This window comes from Drosophila melanogaster, chromosome 3R (genome assembly GCF_000001215.4).
Source record: "Drosophila melanogaster chromosome 3R".
In the NCBI taxonomy this organism is placed as follows: domain Eukaryota; kingdom Metazoa; phylum Arthropoda; class Insecta; order Diptera; family Drosophilidae; genus Drosophila; species Drosophila melanogaster.
The window spans coordinates 1359272-1376243 of NT_033777.3; the positions used below are offsets into that span (position 1 = coordinate 1359272).

The 16972-nt window shown below is 39.3% G+C and overlaps 1 protein-coding gene and 1 long non-coding RNA gene across 2 annotated transcripts in view; one reads left to right on the forward strand and one right to left on the reverse strand.

Moving 5' to 3' along the window:
- Myo81F (Myosin 81F) overlaps window positions 1-16972 on the forward strand; it is a 1965857-nt gene that overhangs the window by 792196 nt on the left and 1156689 nt on the right. The gene's annotated exons all lie outside the window — the stretch shown is intronic.
- lncRNA:CR46123 (long non-coding RNA:CR46123) lies at window positions 6963-7330 on the reverse strand. The gene has a single exon (NR_133317.1). It is a non-coding gene; the product is annotated as a long non-coding RNA:CR46123 (long non-coding RNA).

Sequence of the window (16972 nt, forward strand, 5' to 3'; positions counted from 1 at the left end):
GGTTTTGCATACGTCGCTGGCGGGGTTGAACCCTTTGCAGCCGAAACTAAAATGTTTTCAAGAGTTTCCGTTGACTTGTCTATATCCTCCTTTGTAGATAATGCCGTCGTTAGTTCTATGTGTGAACAGACATACTTTTGATACCTTGGCCAGTTTGTTCTAAAATTTGTGAGTCTATACGGTGGGTCGACGATGTGGGGGCGAGTTAGCATATTTAGAAAAACAGGTGAGTGATCTGATGATAAATCTGCTAGTGCTTCGGCGGTGACCATGTTGCGGGGGACATGTTTAGTAATTGCAAAATCGATCAGGTCTGGGATTTTTCTTGGGTCTGCTGGCCAGTATGTAGGCTTACCCGGGGATACATAGTCTAGCTTGTTTTCTGGCTTCGTAAGCGCATTGTACAATTGCTTACCCTTTGGCGTCACAAGTCGAGATCCCCAATGGGTGTGCTTGGCGTTATAGTCACCCGCTGCGATGAACCTGTCACCTAGTGTGTTAAAGAATTCCATGAATTGATCCTCAGAGATTGGAAAGCGCGGTGGGCAGTAGACTGCGGCTAGAGTCGTTGAACCATTGTTGAGTTGTAAGGCTATGGACGTAGATTGTAAGTAGTTTTTGTCAAAATTGTTTAAGTGGTGGTGTTTTATGCGATTTCTGATGAGTATTCCAGTGCCTCCATGAGCTTTACCATCTGGATGATTTGTACCATAGAACAAGTATCCTGGTATATGAAAATTGTTTTTATTTGTGAGGTGCGTTTCTGATAGTAGCATTACGTCGATGTTTTTTTCGTAAATGAACTGTGTGAGCTCTTGTGTATGCCGTGAAACGCCATTTGCGTTCCACAGAGATATCCGTAGGGAAGCCATTATGGGGATTTTGAAGATACAAGAAGTTGAATCAGGATATTTTGGTTTTTCATGAGCTCTTGCAAAGTATTTTGCATGAACGTCATAAAGTCTTTCATGCTTTGCTGTAGGGATAGCATCATAGCTTCGATGCCACTTTGTTGTGTTTGTTGGATGTTTGTCGGTGTATGTTCGGAATGAGCAGTTCTTGTCGGTGGGGCGGGCACTTCTAGTCCGGATTTTAGGGCGCTAGCGAAAGAAATTGTTGGAGTAGTGCTTGGGACAGTTAGGGGTGGTTGAAAAATCGGTTGCGGAGAGTAGAAATTGACTTTGTTGTATGTATGTGCTGTGGCAATACGTTTGTTTAGGCGGCTCTTCAATTCTTTGTACACCACACAGCCTCTGTAGTTTGCAGTATGTTTTTCCCCGCAGTTACTGCATTTCTTCACAGACTTATCGTCCTTGTTTTTGGGGCAGTTTGCGGTAGTATGAGGTTCGCTACAGACAACACATACGGACTTAAGGGTGCAGTATGCCTTGGTGTGGCCGTATTCTTGGCAATTAGTACATTGAACTGGATTGATACGTTTGTGCGGCTCCTCCACGGTGATCCTCCGATGTAGCAAGTACTGTAAATTGTATATTGGGTGCACTTCGTTTTTCTTTAGTGCCTGGAGCTCTGGTTCGAGTTCTATTTTGAATAGTGGCTGCGGAACTTTGTCTTTGTTTAAAATATTAATAGCTGTATTTGCAGAAAAGTTTTTGGCCTTCAGAGCCTCAATTATCTCAGCTGGTGTCACTGTTGCTTCAATGCCCTTAAGTACTACCTGTAGCCCTTTGCAACTTTTTAATTGGTATGTGTAGTAGTTTTTACCAGCATCATTTAGGTATTTAGTCACTATACGGTGGTCTGCTTCTGTTTGGATCTGTAGTTTTATTTCATGAATATTTCCTTTTTTAAGTGGGATAATGTGGAATTTGCTGTCACCAATCAAAGCAACGAGTTTATTTACAAGTGCATTTGTACTTTGTTCTCGTATGAAAATTGGTGGAGGCCTGGTCTTTTTTGGTTCCCCTACCGTTTTTTCGTTGGGTTGTTCGGTCGCAGAATCAGCCAAGATAGCATATCGGTTTGAATTATTTACTGCAGAGTTTTCATTGCCGTTGTTGGTTCGATTGATTTTGGGTTGATTACCTGCCTTATTGTTTTGAGGGCTGAGCTTTCTCTTGATTTGGATGTAGCGATCCATGCCAGTCTGCACAGTCGAAATCGACTTCTGCTTTTGTTTTGATTCTTCTTTACGTGCATTATTGTTGTTGCAAACGGTCAGTGCTGCTGAATTATTTACAGCTGGCACAGCGATAATTAGTTGGGCCGCTGACGAAGTTGATGTTGTGGTAGCAGTGGCAGTTGCCAGTGAGGTCACTGCACTCGTTATTGCAGTGTTACAGTTACCCGGGACGGTCGTTTGGCGCTGCGAGAGGAGCGGGGTAGGAGAGGCGGTCTCTTCGCTCCACGACTTGTGAGCCGAAGCAGGCAGAGAGGGAGAGCAAGAACGCGGTGTGACGTTCTCTGAGGGCAAAAGTTTCGAGTTAGTTGAAGGTGAGGGTGCTCGATCACCGATTTGCGGTGAGACGAAAGAAAAGTATGCATTGTTGCGTTGTAAAGAGAGCCGGCGCTCGTCTTGTTCACATTGTCGCTGAGAACGTATGTCGTTTTGTTTCATTGTTCTAAGTCCACATATAACAATTACCAGAACAATATGGAATAATTATTTATTTTAGTAAATAATTACTATAGTCAATAATAGTTAGTTGTGCAAACTGCACTTTACACTTTGTGTTTAACTTTCACTATACTGTTGTAGTTTTTAGAACTTGCTATTCGTAGCTTGAAAGAAACACGTCCGCGAATCTCGAATGCGAATCCACGAATGTTGTGTGTTTACTTTAAGTTTGGTTATTTATCTTATCGGGTAGCTAAGTGCTGGCAAAGGAATTTGAATCGGTATTTCAAATTTGTTTATAAACTGGGGTATAGTGCTATGTTTACGGGCTGGATAACTTTCCCCATTCTAAAATGAATTTTAGCACCGCTTCATTATGAATTTTGTTCAAACAAACACTCTCTTAATTCTGTTAAAAATTCTTCCTCAGTATTTGTTTTTTCCAGTTCTGTCCGTTTTTGTTTGGTTACAAATATAATGTATCCGAATTTTATTATTAATGTAGTATTCAAATACACAATGATTAAAATTAATAATATAAATGAAATTGACATTTTCCAATTGTAAATTTCAATAAATGGGTTTAAAATATTAATGTTGTCAAGAGTAACTTCTGAATTGTTGGATTTTATATAATCTGATATTTTGAGATGAGTCTGAAAACTCCCCACAAATCTGGATGCATGGGAGCGGCCTAGCAATAGCGATGGCTGCGATGCAAGAAGAGTCAAGGGCGGTCAGGTCGAACGGTAATCGATGGACCTTGGACCTAGGCAAAGCGGATGGACCGTAAACTAGCGGTTCCGCGCTAGACCTTGGACTCGAGCTGGCCAAGTGCACAGAGGTCGACCGGTAACGATGCATGCACCAATAGGACGCACCGTGAACTAACAGTACAACTATTGAACCTGGACCCGAACGGGCCGTGCGCAAAAGGGGAAATAACGGGATCCCCGCGGCCTATAAAGGGACGGCGCAAGTGCAGCTCGAGACAGTCAGTTCCAACATGCGATGAGCCCTACGTACGCGAGGATAGTCGAGGAGAGTACCGGCGTGAGTCGCACGGTCAGGACCGAGAACGCGAGTGAAAGGAATCAGCGATACAGTTAGTAAACCACACCGCGTGTGGAAGAAGGTAGTGAGACAGAACGTGCAAAGAAGGAGTTTGTAAGTGAGAACGCGCAGAGATGTTGGTGAAGAACAAACGGCGGAAGCGTCGAGCAGCAAGAGGCTCGCAGGACACGAAAGAAAGAGCAGTGCAAGTAGAGAGTGATCCTTGGAGTGGAGGAGCAAGGACCTGGCGTGTTTGATAGGGTCAGTGGAGTCAGTGGTCGGCAAAGGTGGACTCAGGCCGAGCGTTGCCTCAACCCGTAGACTATGCAGCCTTCCTCATAACATCCTAATCTCAAATCGAGCCAGGACGTGGACAAGGCGCAGAGAGATCACCGGAGGAGTCAGCTGTGAAAACTGTACAATAAATCGACTTTAATTAGAATATCTGCTTTTCCTTGGTCGGGCAAACACACAAATATAAATTTGGTAGGACGAACGCTCAAACTCTCTGAGTTAGCCGTTGCAATTCGTATCGAGCAGAAATAGAAAAAACAATTCGTTACAATTTCCAGATTCTTAAAGTCGTTTGTGGTTATGTAGTCAAGTATTTTGTATTCTAAATTGGTGTATGAAATATTATTTATTGTAGTTGTGCCGTTAAATGTTTTTAAATATGACCCGTCCTTAATGAGAATTGTTTACAATATTATTTCCACTTATTATTTATTACCATTTATTACCATTATTTATTTCCAATGGCACCTTCTTTATTGATATCTGTTTTCTTATTTTTTTTCGTATTTCCATTTCCAAGCAGTGTAAATTCCCCTTTTTAATCCAGATGAAATCAGCTGTATCAAAATTAATTCTGTTAATTGCAGTTCATAAGTAATTTCTCACTTTGAAATTTTATCTATATCCTTTTTTATATATCCTGATTCTAGATCGATTATTTCTTTACAAAAACTTAAATTAGTTACGTGGAATAAGTTGGCATATGATTCATAAGTAAGAACTGTTGTTTATTGAAAGGTGCTCCAAGTGTGGAACACTGACAACCATAATGGGAAGATCCTAATCTTCACCCAAACTCAGCGAATTGAGAGCAAAGGCTGAAAGAGTAAACGCGAAATAAAAAGTCTTGAGCCGCGTGTCCGAACACGAAGAAGTTTTATTTGAAACTGAAACTGATACACATAAAAATGCCAGCTTCATGCGGCTGCTTATTTACTAATATATATACATACATACAGTTCATGTGTATGTATGTATGTTCTCATACAAAATTACTTATGCACATGTGGGCATTGCTTATATTCAACAGCCTTCCTCAATGCCAACATGTTTACAAAAATTAAAACAAATTTAACATTTTCATAAACCCATTATGCTTTCTCTTTGAAAGATTCTTTGTCATAATGTCTGCTATCATCTCATTCGTAGAAGTGTATTCTAACACAACGTGACCCTCTTTTATGACTTCTCTAATGAAATGATATCGAATGTCGATGTGCTTCGTCCTAGAGTGATGAACCGGGTTCTTCGCTAAGTGCTGCGCACTCAGGTTGTCGCCATGCATAACCGTCGGGGTCTTCAGATCACCGAATCCGATCTCCACTATTAGCCTTCTTAAAGCTATAGCTTCCTTGCAAGTCGTGGTCAGAGCCATATACTCGGCTTCAGTACTGTTCAACGCCACGCTCTGCTGCTTCTCGGACCTCCATGATACTGGTCCGCCAGACAGGAAAAACACATACCCTGTGTATGACTTTCGGTCCAAACGGTCGCCTCCCCAATCTGCATCCACAAAGCCGGTAAATGCCTGACCGCACTTTTGATAATGCAGCTTGACGTCCACAGTTGACGCCAAGTACCGGAGGATGTGCTTCACAGCCACCATGTGCTCAGAATGCGGGTCCTGGTTCCTCTGAGCCAACTTCGCCACCGAATGTAGTATGTCTGGTCTGGTAGTAAGCCCAAGCCACATTAGCTCACCAATTGTAGACTGATACTGCCTTGCGTCGACCTTCTGGCACTGCTCACCCGAGCACACCACTTGATGCCCTGCATCCAAAGGTGTCGTCGCTGGTCTACAGTTCTCGCTGCCATATGCCCGCAATAGTTCCTTGATATATTGCGAATGACCCAAAGTGATTTCTCCAAGGTCGCCATCTCGTTGCACCTCCATGCCTAAGAACAAATGCAGTGGACCCTTGTCCGTGCACTCGAAAGACTCTGAAATCTTGGCTTTCAGAACCTCCATATCTTCTCTTGACTGGCACGCTAGAATTAAATCATCAACATATACTAAGATGAGCATCAGATTACCTTGACCACTTTGCTGATAAAGACATGGTTCATGATTACAGGCCTTAAGTCCCAAGTCTTTTAGAACACCGTCGAGCTTGGAGTTCCACTCTCTGCCTGACTGCTTCAAGCCGTATATTGCCTTCCTCAGCAATAACACCTGGTCGGGGATTAGCAGCATCTGTGTACCCTTGGGGCTGCTTCATGTACACAGTATCCTTTAGCTCGCTATTTAAGTACGCCGTGCATACGTCCATGTGATGCCAGTACAATTGCATCTCTGCTGCCTCACACTCTCGAGCCTGCACACGGGTGAAAAAGTCTCGAAGTAGTCCACTCCGAACTTCTGCGAACACCCCTTTGCTACTAGTCGTGCCTTGAAGCGCTCAATTCTACCAGAGACGTCTCGTTTCAGGGAATACACCCACTTGCAAGCCATACACCGGCGATTTCTTGGTAAATCAGCCAGCTTCCATGTCTCATTTGCAAGTAGCGCCTTGTACTCCAGGCCCATTGCCTCTTCCCACTTTGCAGAATACTGCGAATTGATGGCCTCCTCATAGGACTTGGGGATTTCGACGTCGCTAGCCATCAACACGCCAAGTACATTGTATTGCTTCTTCGGGCGCCCTGGTCTGCCCGACCGAACAATCTTTGGCCGTCCAGGCCCCACATGTACTTCAGCTTCTTCTGCCTCAGCTGCACTCTCATAGTCGTCGCTGCTGCCCACGGGTTCTGTATCGTCACCTTCTTGTGCATTCGAATCACTCTGCGGCTCTGGGTCATCAGTTGCGGGAAACTGGAACTCAATGGTATTTCCATGATTTACCAAACTTCCAGACTCATCAAAAAGGACATCTCGCTTCTCGATCACACACCGCTTCTCTTTGTCAAACAGACGGTACCCCTTAGCCGCTATTGAATATCCAATCATACGATATTCCTTTCCTTTGGATTCGAATTTGCCTTTATGGACTCCTTTGTCCAATGCCACTGCTATGGCACCAAAAACCGTCAAGTGGCTCACTGCTGGTATTTTTCCGGTCCACTCTTCCATAGGGGTTTTGCTTTGTAATGCTCTGCTCGTTGATCAGTTCCTCAGCCCATAGAGCCTCACCCAACTCCGATTTCAGCAACATGCACCTAGCCATTTCTACTAGCGTGCGGTTTGCTCGTTCTGCAACTCCATTTTGTTGGGGAGTGTGTGGAACAGTCAGCTGTCTAGCGATCCCATGTGCCTTTAAATAGTCTTCAAAAACATTATTGACGAACTCACCACCATTATTGCTCCGGATACATTTTATCTTTCTACCTTTCTATCTTTGTCGCTTAGCGAAGACCTCGTCCTTCTTCCGCAAGAAATATACAAAAATCCGCCTGGACTTGTCGTCTATGAAAGTGAGAAAGTACTTTGATCCAGCAAGTGACGGTGTGCTAAATGGCCCGCACAGGTCTGAATGGATCATATCCAACAGCTCCTCAGCTCTGCTCCTCGTTGTCTTCGGAAATGGTTGCACATGGATTTTTGCCAGCATGCACGTCTTGCATACTGCGTCTGGTTTGAAAACGACCTTTTCAACACCGTACACCATCTTCTTCCTCACCATCTCCTGTAGGCTGCTTGTATTCAAATGGCCATACCTTTTATGCCATAGTGAACCATCAGCATCAAGGGCCGCAAAACAACTGTTATGTTTCCCTTGAAAAATATACAAATTACCAGCTCTCATTACACGCAGTATTCGCTCGCCTTCCTGAATGACGTCAGCGTAATGTGGTTCAAAATTGACAAAACTCTGATACTGAGCTGCACGGCTGACTGACATAAAGTTGCCGTTCAAATCTGGGACGAAGAGTACGTTATTCAATACCAGAGTACATAAATCAGTCTTCAGCTTCACTGTTTCTATGCCCTTTGCTAGTAGGAATCCATTTCCAGCAAGACTAATTTTTTCAGTGTGCTCTTCAAACTCAGTAAAAACACTTCCGTCACAGCACATGTGACTGGTAGCCCCGCTATCGAGACAGCACTGTGTTTTGCCAAAAACACCACTATCCAGTGCATTTAACAAGCAGCATTGTTTTTGTGTCGCGCTCTCTTTGTTTACTTTCTCGCGACGACAGTTCGCTTTAAAATGCCCACGCTCTCCACAGTTATAACAAACTACGTCTTTCCTCTTCTTTGCGCTCGGCCGAGCTTCTCTCGCCGGCGCCTGTGGCTTATGTACTGCAGTAAATGCCTTTGCGCCCTCCGTTTGTTTTTCTCTCTGCTGCTCCGCTCCTCCCCTTCTCATGTCTTCCTCGATCAGCTTTATACATAGAGCATCGAAAGACGGCAGCTCGTCGCGCGTCTCAATGGCGACAACGAAATTCTCGAAACTCTCTGGAAGGCTCGACAGCAAAACAACACTGAGCAATTTCTCGGTGATACCAATTTCCACCGCATCAAGGGCATCAAAGATTTCCTTAAATTCTTTAATATGTGACGATATACTCTGCCCTTCCAACAAACGTTTGCTCAGCAACTTCTTATACAGCATGACCGTTCGTAACGGCCCTTTCGGCTGGTGGACATCCTGTAAAACTTTCCATGCCTCAGCCGCAGTGAGACACCCTTTTACATAACCAAGTTGCGAAGACTTCACACTCAAGATGATCGTGGCCAATGCATTTTCATCTTTGGATTGCCAAGCACCTCCAGTATCAACCCCAGGTTTCACGGACTCTCCTGAAACCACCTTTCACAAACATGCGTGCACCAACACTGAACGCATCTGGATGCTCCACATTTCATAGGAGCCATCCTCCAGCTTATCGATCTGATACAGGTTACTCATTCCGGCAATCTTGAGTAGACTCCAAAATCTAACTCCTGAGTTTCACTACACGTTTCTCCTTTAGGCAGCTCCTAGGGCGCTGGGCCCATAACCTGTTGTTTATTGAAAAGGCGCTCCAAGTGTGGAACACTGACAACCATAATGGGAAGATCCTAATCTTCACCTAAACTCAGCGAATTGAGAGCAAAGGCTGAAAGAGTAAGCGCGAAATAAAAAGTCTTGAGCCGCGTTTCCGAACACGAAGAAGTTTTATTTGAAACTGAAACTGATACACATAAAAAGGCCAGCTTCATGCGGCTGCTTATTTACTAATATATATACATACATACAGTTCATGTATATAGTGACATATTCACATACAAAACCACATAACGTAGAGTAAACATATTGAAAAGCCGCATCCAGATCATAACGTAAACAATAAGTGACCACCATGCTAATGTGGATCAAATAACAAAAATATCCACTCTGCATTTTGACACCCCCATACTGTATGCCATCTGCGCAGTATGCATTCTAATAAACAAATTCTTTGACAGCGGCACTTAGCCATTCTTGTAAACAAATCTTAAAGTCTGCCTGCTCTCTCTGAGGCTTCTCCTCCACTTAAGAATCCAAGAGCAATGCTCCCAAAAACACTAACATATTCTTTAAGCACAGAGGCTTCTCCTCATTTTCACTTTCATTTGATTTTTAGTCTTAAGCTGACAGTTTTAAAATAAAGACGCTCACTGAAATTATTCGTGTTTCAATTTATAATTGGCTTCAGCGTTGATCTTTGTCTTCGTCATAGACGGATCATTTATTCGACTCGAAATAGTAACTACGTAATTGGCGCAGTCGGTGTGATCAGTGTTAAAGTTCCTTGATGCGGTAACCAGATTTGCCAATTCCTGTGTTCTTTTTGTTCACTGACAAAAGTACCACGCTAACGGGCACCCACGTGACGGTTAATATCGCTTTAAGTTTTAATTAAACCTCGACAATAAAGTGAAACCGAAAAATCACAATTTGCCTAAACAAACCTGAATTTATTATCAGGAAGACGCTATTGAATTTGTGAGAGGCTGTAAATCCAATTGGTTACCTCAAAGACCCACGAAAAAGCTATAGTGCAACCCTTGTGAAAATCAAAACCTATCTTAAAAAACAAAAAAAATTTAAAAATAAGAATAATAAATTAATAAGCGAAAATTAAAACGTATTAAAAATAAGAATAATAAATAAATAAGTGAAAATTCTATTTGATAAAAATTAAAAATAAGAATAATAAATAAAAAGACAACATTTTAAATTAAACAATATTAAAAAAATATAAAAATATTAAAAAATATATTAAAAAAAAAACAAAAAAAAAAAATACACGATAATAATAATATAATAACTAAATAATAATAATAAAAAAAAAAAATAAATAACAAAAATAAATAAATAATCCAAAAATCAAAAATGGCTCAAGAACCAGCAATTGTGCCACCACTATCAGACAGCAACATGACCCAGGTTGCCTACCAGATTGGCAATGTGGAGAAATTCAACGGTGATCCAGGCTCACTATACACCTTTGTGAGTCGAATTGATTACATACTGGCTCTTTATGCTACCGGAGATGAACGCCAACAGCAGATCATATTTGGGCATATTGAACGCAGCATCAGCGGAGAAGTTATGCGCTGCATTGGAGCCTATGACATGTACACCTGGCAGCAGCTTAGAAGACAATTGGTACTCAACTATAAACCCCAGACCCCTAACCACGTTCTTTTAGAAGAGTTTCGAAAGACCCCATTTCGAGGCAATGTACGAGCATTCCTGGAAGAAGCAGAAAGCCGCAGACAAACACTTACTAGTAAGCTTGAATTAGAGCAAGATCTTGAAGAAAAGACTTTTTATTTGAAATTAATAAAATCCAGTATAGAATCACTAATTGAAAAATTACCTACACACATTTATTTAAGAATAAATAACCACAACATACCAGATTTGCGATCACTTATAAACCTTTTACAAGAAAAGGGCATGTACGAACAAATAAATCATACAAGTACACATGTCCAAAAACAAAATTTCTCTGATAAGCCACAAAAGTCCTTTAATCAAAATACTAATCAGTCTAACAATATCAGAAAATATCCAACACCTTTCCTACATTATAATTCACCAATACCATATCAAGCTCCACAAATTTATCAAACACCACCAACTAATAACCCACTTTATCGTCATCCAATACCCTACCACCCTAATCCAAACAATGTTTTTCAACCAAGCCAACAAAACAATGTTTTCCAACCAAGCCAACAAAACAATGCTTTTCAACCAAATCAACGTACAAACTTTACATCTCGACCAATTTTTAACACCAATCGAAACAATGCATTCGATCAGAATAGGTTCGGACAACAACCCCAATATCAAAATCAACAATCAACACAAAATTCAAGTTCCTATGTACCCAATCGACCAATAAAACGATTAAGACCAGCTAATAGTGGACAGACTGGGATGAGTGTTGGCGAAACATTATATCAAGAGGACGCTTTTTATCAGCAGTGTGTTCCATATGACTATTTTTATTATCCAACTTACGACCATTCAGACTATTATCCAGAAAATCAATATCAAATTGACGAAAACAACCAAAATTTACAAAGAACACAACAGTTACAGCAGATTAATACAGACGAGACAAACAATGACAACCAAGAACCCAATGTTGAACAGGCCGAAAATTTTCAGCCACAAGCCTTGGAAAACCCCAATATATAACAATTAAATACAAAGAAAATAATTTGAAATGCCTTATTGATACCGGATCAACAGTTAACATGACATCTAAAAATATATTTGATTTACCAATCCAGAATACTAGTACTTTTATTCATACCAGCAATGGACCGCTCATTGTCAACAAAAGTATAATCATACCTTCAAAGATTTTGTTCCCAACAACAAATGAATTTTTATTGCACCCTTTCTCTGAGAATTACGATCTTTTATTAGGAAGAAAACTTTTAGCAGAAGCAAAAGCAACAATAAGTTACCGCGATCAATAGGTAACTCTTTACAACAACAAATACAAATTAATAGAAGGAATAGCAACACATGAACAGAGTCATTTTCAAAATGTAAATATGATACCTGACACCATGCTCAGACAGCCAAATAAAATTTCACCCATTTTAGAATCAGACCTATACAGATTGGAACATTTAAATAACGAAGAAAAACAAAGATTGTGCGCACTCCTGCAGCAATACCATGACATACAGTACCATGAAGGTGATAAGTTGACATTTACTAATCAAACCAAACATACTATCAATACAAAGCACAATCTACCACTTTACTCTAAATACAGTTACCCACAGGCTTATGAACAGGAGGTCGACAGCCAAATACAAGATATGCTAAATCAAGGTATTATACGTACCAGTAATTCACCTTACAATAGCCCCATCTGGGTGGTTCCAAAGAAACAAGATGCATCAGGCAAACAGAAATTTAGAATTGTAATAGACTACCGAAAATTAAATGAAATAACAGTAGGAGACAGACACCCAATCCCAAACATGGACGAAATCTTGGGAAAATTGGGCAGATGTAATTACTTCACAACTATAGACTTGGCAAAGGGTTTCCACCAGATCGAAATGGATCCAGAATCAGTTTCAAAGACAGCCTTTTCTACCAAGCACGGTCATTATGAATATTTGCGCATGCCATTCGGATTAAAAAACGCGCCAGCCACCTTTCAACGGTGCATGAATGATATTTTAAGACCACTCTTAAACAAACACTGTCTTGTGTATTTGGACGACATAATTGTATTCTCGACATCCCTTGATGAACACCTGCAATCGCTCGGACTAGTTTTCGAAAAATTAGCAAAAGCCAACCTTAAATTACAGCTTGACAAATGTGAGTTTCTCAAGCAAGAAACCACATTTTTAGGACATGTTCTAACACCAGATGGAATAAAACCAAACCCTGAAAAAATTGAAGCCATTCAAAAATATCCAATTCCCACTAAACCAAAAGAAATAAAAGCTTTTCTTGGACTGACAGGATATTATCGTAAATTTATTCCAAACTTTGCAGACATAGCCGAACCCATGACTAAGTGTTTAAAAAAGAACATGAAAATTGACACTACCAACCCAGAATATGACTCTGCATTTAAAAAATTAAAATATCTAATATCAGAAGACCCAATTCTTAAAGTACCCGACTTTACAAAGAAATTCAATTTAACCACAGACGCAAGTGGTGTCGCTTTGGGGGCAGTACTGTCACAAGATGGACACCCACTTAGCTACATTAGCCGAACACTTAATGAACACGAAATAAATTACAGCACAATTGAAAAAGAACTCTTAGCAATTGTATGGGCGACAAAGACTTTTCGACACTACCTACTTGGAAGACACTTTGAAATATCCAGTGACCATCAACCATTGAGCTGGTTGTACCGTATGAAAGACCCAAATTCAAAACTGACCCGATGGAGAGTAAAATTATCCGAATTCGATTTTGATATAAAATATATAAAAGGAAAAGAAAATTGCGTGGCGGATGCTCTGTCCAGAATAAAACTTGAGGAGACATATTTGAGCGAACAAACCCAACATAGTGCAGAAGAGGACAATAGTGATTTAATTTTTATTACAGAAAGACCTCTAAATACATTTAACAGACAAGTTATATTTTCAAAAGGACCACCAGACATTAAAGTTACGAAATATTTCAAAAAACACATCACCCAAATATTTTACGACATTATGACCAGGGAAAAAGCCGAACAATATTTGATAGACCATTTTTGTGGTAAGAAAAGTGCGTTGTATATTGAGAGTGACGCTGATTTCGAAGTCATTCAAGCCGCACATAAATTAGCCATAAACACCAAATATACAAAAATCCTGCGTAGCACGATTTTGTTAAAAAACATAACCACTTATGCGGAATTTAAGGAATTGATCTTGACTGCTCATGAAAAACTTCTACACCCAGGCATACAGAAAACTACTAAACTTTTCGGAGAAACTTACTATTTCCCTAATAGCCAGCTACTTATTCAGAATATAATAAATGAGTGCAGTATTTGCAATCTGGCAAAAACAGAGCACCGAAATACAGACATGCCAATGAAAACCACACCCAAACCAGAACATTGCCGCGAAAAATTCATGATAGACATTTACTCATCCGAAGGCAAACATTACGTTAGTTGCATAGACATTTATTCGAAATTTGCCACATTAGAAGAAATAAAAACAAAAGACTGGATAGAATGCAAAAACGCGCTTATGCGCATATTCAACCAGCTTGGCAAGCCAAAGTTACTAAAGGCGGACAGAGACGGCGCATTTTCCAGTTTAGCCCTCAAGAGATGGCTGGAGAGTGAGGAAGTCGAATTGCAGCTTAACACAACAAAAACTGGTGTGGCGGACATAGAAAGACTACATAAAACAATTAATGAAAAGATTCGCATAATCAAAGCATCCGATGACGAAGAAACCAAATTGAGCAAAATGGAAACAGTACTTAACATATACAATCATAAAACCAAACACGACACCACTGGACAGACCCCTGCACACATATTTCTCTACGCTGGACAACCAATATTAGATACCCAACAAAACAAAGAAAACAAAATAAACAAAATAAATAATGACAGAGTGGAGTACGAAGTCGACACAAGATACAGAAAAGGTCCACTACAGAAAGGCAAATTAGAAAATCCTTTTAAGCCAACAAAAAATGTGGAGCAGACTGACTCTGATCATTATAAAATTACTAATAGAAATAGAATTACTCACTACTACAAAACACAATTCAAAAAACGAAAGAAAAATAATCAGCTCTCAATTTTACAGGCACCTGGCACTTGATAACATTGTTGCTGATGCTGATCACAACAGTTCATGGACAACAAATTGAAATTAATAATATTGACACAAACCACGGATATCTCCTTTTTTCTGATAAACCAGTCCAGATACCATCATCCTTTGAACATCATTGCTTGAGAATCAATTTAACTGAAATAGACACCATAGCTGATTATTTTGAGCAAAGACTACGTACCGACTACCATGCACCCCAGGTCAAATTTTTATACAACAAAATGAGAAGAGAACTAGCTGGAATAGCCTTGCGACATAGAAATAAACGGGGACTTATTACCATTGTAGGTTCAGTTTTTAAATACCTATTTGGCACACTTGACGAAAATGATCGAGTGGATATACAGAGGAAACTTGAAACAAACGCTCATAACTCGGTAAATTTACATGAACTCAATGACGCTATTCAATTAATAAATGACGGAATGCAAAAGATACAGAATTATGAAAACGACAGCAACATCATTAACAGTCTTTTATATGAACTCATGCAGTTTACAGAATACATAGAAGATGTGGAAATGGGAATGCAGCTTTCCAGACTCGGTCTATTTAATCCCAAACTACTAAACTACGATAAACTTGAGAATGTAAACAGCCAAAATATTTTAAACATTAAAACATCCACTTGGATTAATTACAATGATAACCAATTATTAATCATATCTCACATACCTATTAACTTTTCATTAATAAATACAGTAAAAATAATCCCTTACCCAGACTCGGACGGCTATCAGCTAAAATACACAGACACACAATCATATTTTGAAAGAGAAAATAAAGTTTACAATAACGAAAATAAAGAAATAAACAATGAGTGTGTCACCAACATTATTAAACATTTAAAACCAATTTGTAATTTTGAGTCAATCCACACAGATGAAATAATAAAATACATAGAACCAAACACAATTGTAACCTGGAATTTAACCCAAACAAGTCTCAAACAAAATTGTCAAAATTCAATTAATAATATAAAAATAAAAGGAAACAAAATGATAAAAGTAACCCAATGTAAAATAGAAATCAATAGCATAATTTTAAGTGAAAATCTCTTTAAACCAGAAATAGATTTGACACCATTATACACACCACTTAACATAACAAAAATAAAAACTGTTAAACACAACGACATTAATGAAATGATTTCACAAAACAATATTACACTTTACATATTTATGACTACTGTCATCATTATACTTATTTTATTGTACTTATATTTAAGATACGTATCATTTAACCCATTCATGATGCTGTATGCAAAACTAAAATTAAGAAAAAATCAAAATCAAAACACAGCACAACAAATAGAAATGGAAGACGTTCCATTACCCCTACTATATCCATCAATCCCAGCCCAAGTATAGGCTTCTCTTTAAGGGAAGGGAAGTGACATATTCACATACAAAACCACATAACGTAGAGTAAACATATTGAAAAGCCGCATCCAGATCATAACGTAAACAATAAGTGACCACCATGCTAATGTGGATCAAATAACAAAAATATCCACTCTGCATTTTGACACCCCCATACTGTATGCCATCTGCGCAGTATGCATTCTAATAAACAAATTCTTTGACAGCGGCACTTAGCCATTCTTGTAAACAAATCTTAAAGTCTGCCTGCTCTCTCTGAGGCTTCTCCTCCACTTAAGAATCCAAGAGCAATGCTCTCCCAAAAACACTAACATATTCTTTAAGCACAGAGGCTTCTCCTCATTTTCACTTTCATTTGATTTTTAGTCTTAAGCTGACAGTTTTAAAATAAAGACGCTCACTGAAATTATTCGTGTTTCAATTTATAATTGGCTTCAGAGTTGATCTTTGTCTTCGTCATAGACGGATCATTTATTCGACTCGAAATAGTAACTACGTAATTATATGTATGTATGTTCTCATACAAAATTACATATGCACATGTGGGCATTGCTTACATTCAACAAGAACATCCTTTTTGTCTTTGAACAGGAAAAATTAGTGATTGGAGTAATCAATTATTTCTGAAGTGACTATCATTGCGAATGGTGTTAAAAGTAATAAGAAAAAAGAAAATTTTCTGTAATTTAAAAAAAATATAAAATTTGTTTAAACTTAATAGTGTCTTTGTAAATAATTCTGTTTCTACTATTGATTATTATTTTGTTAGGTTAGTTTTCCTTAACAACCTGTTTCTTATATCTTGTTTTTAGTTTGTTTATTTATCAATTTTTCTTTTCATAAGGCACTTGCCCTATAATAATTATTTTTGAACAGCCAATGATACTAAATTCTTCCATTTAT